The sequence below is a fragment of the Palaemon carinicauda genome, chromosome 23 (genome assembly GCF_036898095.1).
Source record: "Palaemon carinicauda isolate YSFRI2023 chromosome 23, ASM3689809v2, whole genome shotgun sequence".
In the NCBI taxonomy this organism is placed as follows: Eukaryota; Metazoa; Arthropoda; class Malacostraca; order Decapoda; family Palaemonidae; genus Palaemon; species Palaemon carinicauda.
Genome location: NC_090747.1, coordinates 69,197,580 through 69,207,579, shown reverse-complemented (window position 1 = coordinate 69,207,579; position 10,000 = coordinate 69,197,580).

The following is a 10,000-nucleotide window of genomic DNA, read 5'->3' as shown; positions in this document are numbered from 1 at the left end:
CTACAGCTGGTTTTGGTGGTTGCTGCAGAAGTTGTCGAGCTTTGAAGTACATAATGTACGCGCCTTGAATGATCCTTTGCTTGGGCTTTTGCAACGATGTCCTATAATCGGAGACTATTGGAACTAAGGAAATAAGGACGGAGACAGAATGGTTCAACTGAACGGTGAGCGACGTGTGGTTCTTTAACAGGATATTCCCAAAATTCGACATTGAAGAAAGGTCATACCCAGATCGTATTGGTAAATATATTGTGTTGCTCGTCGTTTACTTTAGCGTGATGTCGTATGCGGAGAAATTTTATTGCATTCCTGTCTTTACCCATCGCCCTGATGGACAAAGACATGGATGCCATCGATTTCTCTAAGGAATCTGACGAACTGAGGACACACGGCACTGAAATCTCTCTTGAAATCTAGAAGGAAACTGACGAACTAGGGAAGAATACGATGAAATCTCGAAGGAAATTGACGAACTAAAGAAACTGGAAGATGAAATATCAAATGCAACCGAAAAACTAAAGAACTTGAAAAACTAGAACAGACAACAACAACTAAGAACCTTTAAACGAAGACGTAAAATAGCCTTTAATGGTAGCGGTAAGTCACCTTGAAATAGAGGTAAAAAAAGCCCCTCATACGAGAAATGAGGCACCTCAAAATAGAGGTAAAATACCCCTTAATGCTAAAAATAAGGCACCTCAAAAAAAGAGGTAAAATACCCCTTAATGCTAGAAATAAGGCACCTCAAAATAGAGGTTAAAAAAAACCTTAATGCTAGAAATAAGGCACATAAAAATAGAAGTATAAAAGACCCTAATGCTATAAATAAGGCACCTAAAAATAGAGGTAAAAGAGCCGCTAATGATACAAGTAATGTACCTCAAAATCAAGGTCAAAAAGCCCATAATGCTATGAATAAGACACTTAGAAATAGAGGTCAAAGAGCCTCTAATGCTATAAATAGGGCACCTAAAAATAGAGGTCAAAGAGCCTCTAATGCTAGAAGTAATGCACCTCAAAATCGAGGTCAAAAAGCTTTTAGTGATATAAATAAGGCACCTAAAAAGAGAGGTCAAAGAGCCTCTAATGATAAAAGTAATGCACCTAAAAACTGAGGTGAAAAAGCCGCTAATGCTATAAACAAGGCACCTAAAAATAGAGGTCGAAGAGCCTCTAATGCTACAAGTAATGCACCTCAAAATCGAGGTAAAAAAGCATCTAATGCTATAAATAAAGCACCTAAAAATAGATGTCAAAAAACCTCTAATGTTACATATAAGGCTCCTAGAAATAGAAGTCAAAAAGTTCCTAATGCTATAAATAAGGCACCTAAAAAGATAGGTCAAAGAGCCTCGAATGCTAGAAGTAATGCACCTCAAAATCGAGGACAAGAAGCCCCTAATGCTATAAATAAGGCAACTAAAAATAGAGGTCAAAGAGCCTCTAATACTAGAAGTAATGCACCTAAAAATCGAGGTCAAAAAGCCCCCAATGCTATAAATAAGGCACCTAAAAATAGAGGTCAAAGAGCCTCTAATGCTACAAGTAATGGACCTCAAAATCGAGGTCAAAAAGCCCCTAATGCTATATATAAGGCTCCTAAATATAGAGGTCAAAGAGCCTCTAATGCTTGAAGTAATGCACCTTAAAATAGAGGTAAAACAGCCCCTAATGCTAGAAGTAATGCACCTAAAAATCGAGGTAAAAAAGCCCCTAATGCTATAAATAAGGCACCTAAAAATAGAGATCAAAGAGCCTCTAATGCTAGAAGTAATGCTCCTCAAAATCGAGGTAAAAAAGCCCCTAATGCTACAAATAAGGCACCCAAAAATAGAGGTCAGAGAGCCTCTAATGCTAACAGTAATGTACCTTAAAATCGAGGTATAAAATCCCCTAATGTTAGGGATAAGACACCTCTAAATGGAGGTCAAAAAGCCCCTAATGCTACAGATAAGACACCTCAAACAGAGGTAAAAAGTCAGCTAATGCTAAAGATAGGGCACCTCAAAATAGAGGTAAAAAAGACTCTAATGCTAGAGATAAGACACCTTGAAATACAAGTAAAAAAACCTCTAATGCTAGAGATAAGGCACCTCCAAATAGAGGTAAAAAAAGTCCCTAGTGCTAAAAATAAAACACCTCAAAATAGAGGTAAAAAAGACCCTAATGCTAGAGATGAGGCACCTAAAAATAAGAGGTAAAAAAGTTCCTAATGTTAGAGACATGGCACTTCAAAATATAGGTCAAAATGCCCCTAATCCTAGAGATAAGGCACCTCAAAATAATGTCGAAAAGCCCCAAATGCTAGAGGCTAGAGATAAGGCACCTCAAAATCAGACGTCAAGAAGCTTCTAATGCTAGAGATAAAGCACCTAAAAATAGAGGTCATCTTCTTCTTCTTTGTCTGCATCTTTTCCCACTTTTATATAGAGTCAATGTTTCTGGCCAGCGTTCTCCATCTACCTCTGTCCCACACTTCATCACCGGATAATCCCTTTGATCGAAGGTCATAAAGCCCCTAAATCTATAGTAACTAAAAACAGAGGTAAAAGAGATCCTAATGCTAGAGATAAGGCACCTCAAATATAGGTAGTAAAAAAAATCCCCTAATGCTAGAGATAAGGCACCTGGCGCCTCAAAATCAGAGGTCAAAAAGACCCTAATGCTAGAGATAAGGCACCTTAAAATAAAGGTCATAAAGTCCCTAACGCTAGAGATAAGGCACCTCAAAACAGAGGTCAAAAAGCCCCTAATGCTAGAGATAAGACGCCTAAAATTAGAGGTTAAAAAGGTCCTAATGTTAGAGATAAGGCACCTAAAAATAGAGATAAAAAAGTCCCTAATGCTAGAGGTAAGGCACCTAAAAATAGAGGTCATACAGCCCCTAAATCTAAAGTTAAGGCACCTAAAAATAGAGATAAAAAATCCCCTAATGCTAGAGATAAGGCACCACAACATCAGAGGTCTGAAAGCCCCTAATGCTATAGATAAGGCACCTTAAAATAGAGGTCATAAAGTCCCTAACGCTAGAGATTATGCACCTCAAAACAGAGGTAAAAAAGCCCCTAATGCTAGAGATAAGGCACCTAAAATTAGAGGTAAAAAAGCTCCTATTGTTAGAGATAGGGCACCTAAAAATAAGAGGTAAAACCCCTAATGCTAGAGGTAAGGCACCTAAAAATAGAGGTCATAAAGCCCCTAATGCTATAGATTGCGCTCCTAAAAATAGAGGTAAAAAGCCCCTAAAGCTAGAGATAAGGCACCTCAAAATAGGAGGTCAAAAAGCCCCTAATGTTAGAGATAAGGCCCCTGGAACTAGAGGTCATAAAGCCCCTAAAGCTAAAGTTAAGGTACCTGAAAATAGAGGTAAAAAAACCCCTAGTGCTAGAGATAAGGCATCAAAAAATAGAGGTAAAAAAATCCCCTAATGCTTGAGATAAGGCAAATCAAAATAGAGGTAAAAAACCCCTTAATGCTAGAGATAAGGCACCTAAAAATAGAGTTCATAAAGCCCGTAAAGCTAAAGTTAAGGCACCTAAAAATAGAGGTAAAAAAGCCCTAACGCTAGATATAAGGCACTTGAAAATATAGAGGTCATAAAGCTAAAGTTAAAACACCTAAAATAGATGTGACAAAAGCCCCTAATGCTAGAGATAAGGCACCTCAAAATAAGAGGTCAAAAAGCCCCTGATGCTAGAGGTAAGGGACCTCAAAATGTGGGCCAAAGAGGTGCTACAATTAAATACAGTATATACTTCAGGTATTTTTTATGAATGAAATGACCCCGCTTCAGCCAGGTGAGTGTCGAACTAAACAGCCAGCATACCTGCTCCTCACCATGCAGGCTTCTCTTATTCTTTTAAGAAAGGCAATCGTTTTCGAGAATAGTTATCGGAAAATATAATCACACCGATATATTTGAATTCTTATTACATTTTTATATGGCAAATCCTTAAATATTGTGGAAACTGACTATTCCAATTAATATACGTCGGAATGATATATCCTGTGTTTGCATTATTCTAGCAGCTGCTCTCTCTCTCTCTCTCTCTCTCTCTCTCTCTCTCTCTCTCTCTCTCTCTCTCTCTCTCTCTCTCTCTCTCTCTCTCTCTCTCTCTCTCAAGAATAAGTTAGATAAGATCATGAGAACTCTAAATGCTTACGTATCCAATATTTCATGTTAATTGGATGTCCCCAAGGATCACACAAGACCGCTAACTACTTTGCAAGCTGGTGTTGGATTTGTATTTCGTTTGGGGTGAAGATCCCACCCATGTTCCAAAGATGTTCAGTGACCACCTAAAAACAATGTTAGAACGATATATGCCCGTTTTCATTGCGAGTTGGAATCGTTGATATCAAAGGTTATCAGTAGGGGTAATACCATTATCATCATCACTTCATAAATGTTAATTTGCAAACCTCGTGAAGCCATACATTAAGATCACCCAATTACCACCTCTCCACCATCATCTTTAACCCCCACCTGCTTGTATCCTTCTACTCCCATCCCCACATGCTTGAGGTTTAAAGGTCTCGCAGTTATGATGAGATCTTTCTGGTGGAAGTATTTTAGTCAATGAAAAACAAAATACTAAGATGACAATATTTCATACAGTTTGCTTTCCGGGTGTTTACAATTATATCAAAACTATAAATAACGAAGTAAATATGCGAAAGACTGATTGAACAAATATCGAGAGTAATGGATTTCTTGAAGCGCTTATCTGGGGAACACTTTTAAGGTGTTGGACATCAGGACATGAAACGACAAATAAAATCGTAATAATACGAATACTCAATGCTAAGGAAATATTTCCTTTTGCCTTTGAATTGTGAAGCCAGCTAGACTCGGACCTTTGAGCAATCGTCACCAGGGAAGCAGGTTCCCTTGGAAGTGAGCGACTTGCCCAAATAATTTGATTGATTGATTGATTGATTAGGAGCTTTTTGTCATCCTGACATCTAAGGTTATTGACGCCGAACCAGAGAATTTGAGTAAACAATGAGTTGATAGTATAATCTTTTATACCCTACATCCTATATACCACAACATCTCTATAATAATGCACCAATGAACACTTTCATTGCATATCATTTCACATATTCTATTTTCACCAATCACTTCAGAAACAATATAAATTATCTTGACTGATGATGCATTTTAAATCTCCAAGCTTAAACTAATATAATCGATATAGCAAGTAATACTATTTTCTCTAAGAGGGCCGGAGCCAAGTAGTCCGTGACAAAAGCTGACCCCAACCACACCGAGCTACGTGGCTCATGATCGAAATCAAAGGAAAACACTGAAATCAACAACTAAACCTTTAAACCTCATTACCTTCGAAATTTTGAACAACGACCACTTACTAATGATTAGTGACCCAATAGGTGCTACTTAAAACGATACATTATTAGCCCCTACATATAATACGTAGGCTACAGTGTGTATGTATGTGGAGAGAGAGAGAGAGAGAGAGAGAGAGAGAGAGAGAGAGAGAGAGAGAGAGAGAGAGAGAGAGAGAGAGAGGGAGCAATTGCTCAAGAAAATACAAACGAAGGATATTTCCGTGTTATGAATATTAATATGAATAGTCAGTTCCAATATTATTCAAGAAAATTTTATATAGAAATAGGATAGGAAAATTCAAATAAAAAGTTATGATAAAATATTTTGATGAATTAGTTTCGAAATAATATTAGATTACATTTCTTAAAAGGATAAAAAAGTTTTCTCTCTTCATCGCATTTGTTTGAGTGATATCGGTAATTTCCCTGCTCCACACATTCGAACCATCCTAACGATGTCTCGGTTGTTTAACGTCGGCCACCTTTCAGGGCAAGAAGGGCATGATCTCTCCAAGTCAGTTCTGGCCAGGCGACACCGGTTTTGTTGCTGGGTGTACCATTCTATATTTTTCTAAGGGTTTCGCTCACTATAGCTGACTAACCACCGGATACATTAAGCAATGCAAAAGTTAATAAATGCTTAACATATTTTTCAAAATATAGGAACTGGTCGTTCCAATTCCTCCCAAGACTTTCATTTTTTTCTATGAATGAGGGAGAATAAAGCATTAATAAAAGCCACATGAGAAAGTGAACAATTTTCCTTCAAAACGAGGGACGGAGATATTGTCATGCTAAACTCAGATTAATAACAATTCCTACAGGCAGAGTCTCCCCCTTCCTACACTTGGTAATGATTACTAGGACACTAAATCTCCCTTCGTGCTTAGTTTTTGCTTGTGTGTGTGTGTGTATGTGTGTGTGTGTGTGTGTTTGTGTAACATTTTAACTTTTACTTCCCTACTCTTTTTTTGCATGAGAAGAATTCCCTCCAACCACGAAATGATTTCACTAAAGTTTTGTATTGATATATCATTAAAATGAGTCTGTTTTATTTTACAATTGAATATACTTTAAGGGATCTAAACTTTAGAATTTTCGTTTCTAGTTTGTGTAACTTTTCATTTTGATTCGCATTAATATTTTCCTTGATATTTCACTAACTTATCATAGTTTAAACAGTACCACAAAGTACAGCGTTTGACTGTTGTTTAGGTTTAAACACAGAAAGTCATGGAAACTAACGATAATACTAACGTTTAAAGACTGAAAGTTTTAATGTTGATTTTGTTTCGTCAGGTCGCTTAACAGTACAATATTTCTTATATAAACTTGATGTGAATCGGACAAATTGTAAATGACTTATGCTTGTGGTAGCATATTGGAAACGTCCCTGGACTGGGGTTCGAGACACGCTTAAGCTCGATAGTTTCTTATAATGTGTGTAATCTGACGATCCTTTTCAGGAAGGGATGTGGTATCTTGGGGACCCTGTAAGTCTACCTGCAGACTTATCAGTAGCCATTGCCTGGCCCTCCCCGGTCCTAGCATAGGTTGAGAGGTGGGCTTGAACGCTGATCATATGTAGGCTATATATGGTCAGTCTTTAAGGTATTGTTCTGCTAGGTCAATGTCACCATCCCTTGCCTTAAAAAAATGATGCAATAAGATTTGAAAAAAAAAGGTAAATGAATGAAATATGAAAAATTGAACATGAAAAAATAAACCCATGTCTACAGTATTATTTCAGTTACAAAGGGTTGAAAGTTGAAGGAGTTTAGAACTGTTGCCATATTTTCTTAATATACATTTTTTTGGGCAAAAAGGGGTAATTATCTAGTAGAGGTAGCATTTCTTTCAGAATCTTAGCCATATCTTACTGCATATGAAACGACCTCGATCCTAGATTAGAGACCAACCGGCTTGATGGGAATGGAGACAAAGTCACTAATTATGGCAAACCTTAACCTTTGTAGCTGGACGATGATAAACTCAGAAACAGGGGAGAATTTAGAATACAGTTATAGTTCTTGTCTATTGAAAAGGCCCAGGAATCAGAGGGTCTTATTTGTGAACCCAGAAACAAAGGACTTGAAAAAGAGAATTTGATTATATTATCATTTGTGAATATAGAAAAAAATACGTCAATATTAAGGAAAATCATAAAAAAATACGGCCTTTATTTGCAAATAAAAAAACCCACCATTATCCATAGTCAAAAAATACTGAAGCATTAGAAATATTTATTTTAGCCATGAGGCAGGAAATGCATAAACATATGAAGAAAGGAAATGAATAACTTTCCCTGTAAATGAATATTGGAATGACGCGCCCACCCCCCACCAAAAACTTGGAAAAACTAAAAATATCATTTACTGTCCATAAACCTGTCAAAAGAAGTAACATTCGCTCTAAAGGTCATAAAACCCACAATGCCAAATGCCTTTGTGCCACCATTTAGTCCGAGCAAAATGCCCGGACTGGAGAGTAAAAGCGCAATATTTTCTCATTACAGGGTCAGTGATTACCTTCCCCAAGGGAGCAGAGGTCTCACGCGATGCACCCGTCCACTCTTCACTACATTACGAGAACGCATTCCATGTGCCCCTCATTTCATGACGTCATATTACAGAGCCGTGGTAGGCAACGTAATAGGAGTGGTGGGAAAGACGAGAGGAAAAATCCCAACGCTAATAGATAATGGAAAGGTATAATCGGAAATTAAATAAAATGATTACATATTCCATACGAGAAAAAGGAATAACTAGAGTAAGGTCTTGAAACTCCCCAAGTTAATTATTCAAATAAATAATATTTACAATCCTTAAACGTAGCAATTGGTGAATACAGAATTAAGAATATGATAGTAGGCTAAACACCGTTCAGTTTTATCTATATTCAACTATAATCTGTAATCTGTAAGTAAACTGTAGATGGAACGTGGTGCAATTTCTCTAGTAGCAAAGTAATACAAAACTGATGATGCTAATACTGTAGAATTAAACAAATGCATAATTCATAGGAATTGGTACAGGAAGAACCACGAAACTCTTCCAAGTTGCGCTAATCAATTTTTTTTTTCACAACTTTTTTGGGTTGAAAGATTTTATCATAGCTAAACACAAATGGATTGATTAGTGCTTGGAAAATTATTTCACGTTAGAATGACTAAGTCAAACCATAATGTGTACACGTAAATACTAAATACATAAAAACAAACAGTAAAAATTAATGTAAAAGTAAAATTGGATGTGTAGTTCACCTTCTGTTAGTGTAAAGGGCATGGTCATTCTCCAGTTACAATAAAATGAGCATGTAATTCTATTCATGCTACAGCAGATGCTGTTCATTGAGTTAAAAAAATATAAATTAGGCCGAAGCCTTTCGTGTAAAATATAATGCAATTAATGAATAATAAATGTATTTCCAAATAAGAAAGAGTCAGAGTTCATTTGTATATTGTAAGAGCAAATGAATTCCACTATTAGCCCAAAAAAATTATATTCACATCTTGCACGAGCAAATGAAACTGGAAGAGTAAAAATAATTGAATTTCATCAGTAACAGTATTTTTCTGTAAAAGCATTGGAGAGAATATGGCATCTATAACCTTACAGATTGTACCTACACAAGAACATTATGTAACCTATAGCATATAAATATTATTCATAACTAAATAAAAATGTAATAAATAATATATGTGATTCATAACTAATATATAATGTCATTCAACTCTTGAAATATTAAACAAAGCAAATGTAATTCAGGGGTGTATGTATAACATTACGTATAGTACAACGTAAGTGACCCATAGTAATCTCAGTAATATACTAACATATTCAAAAGCCCCTAAAGAAAATGAATTTCAATACTAACAAAAGTAAATGAGGCCTTTACAAGTTCCTGCAATTCTCATGTTATACCAAAGCCAAAGCAATACATTAGCCACATGACAAGGAATTAATGTAATTCCAGGATAATAAATGCAAATTGCACCATTAAAAAAGTCAATGTAATCCATTTATTCTTGATAGATAGCATAATATTTCAAAGGGAAAAAAAATACATCAATGTTGCATAACCACTCAAGATCACTCATCTTACATAGTCGAAGGCTCATAACACAGGTTGGATTGCTGCTCAGAAGAAATCGTGTCCTTAACAATTTGCAATTCATTTGATAACTTATACAGAGACCTTTCAACAGATTTGATATCAATCACTAGAAATATTTAAAAATACTTCTAGGAAGAATTGCTGTCTTCTCAGACCCCAATGTTGAACAATTACATATTCATGGAATCTATTCATGGAATCCAGAAAGGAATGCAAATCATATCCAAGAATGTAATATCTATATATAATTTTTACTATCATCATTATCATTATTAATAGTGTATGCGACCGGTAGAAAATGACGGCTAAATATTTAAATAAATTTGCACAAACACGCACACGCACAGGACGTATAATGAGAATGACATAATAGATGGACATTAAGAACATCAGAATGTGTCAATAAAGATTGCAATAGAAGCAGGGGAAGGAAGAGAAGACGATGGATTGACAAACTAAGAATGTATACGGGTATAGACTGACATAGAAAGACCATAAACAGACGCCAGTAGAGGGACATGTCTGAGGCTTT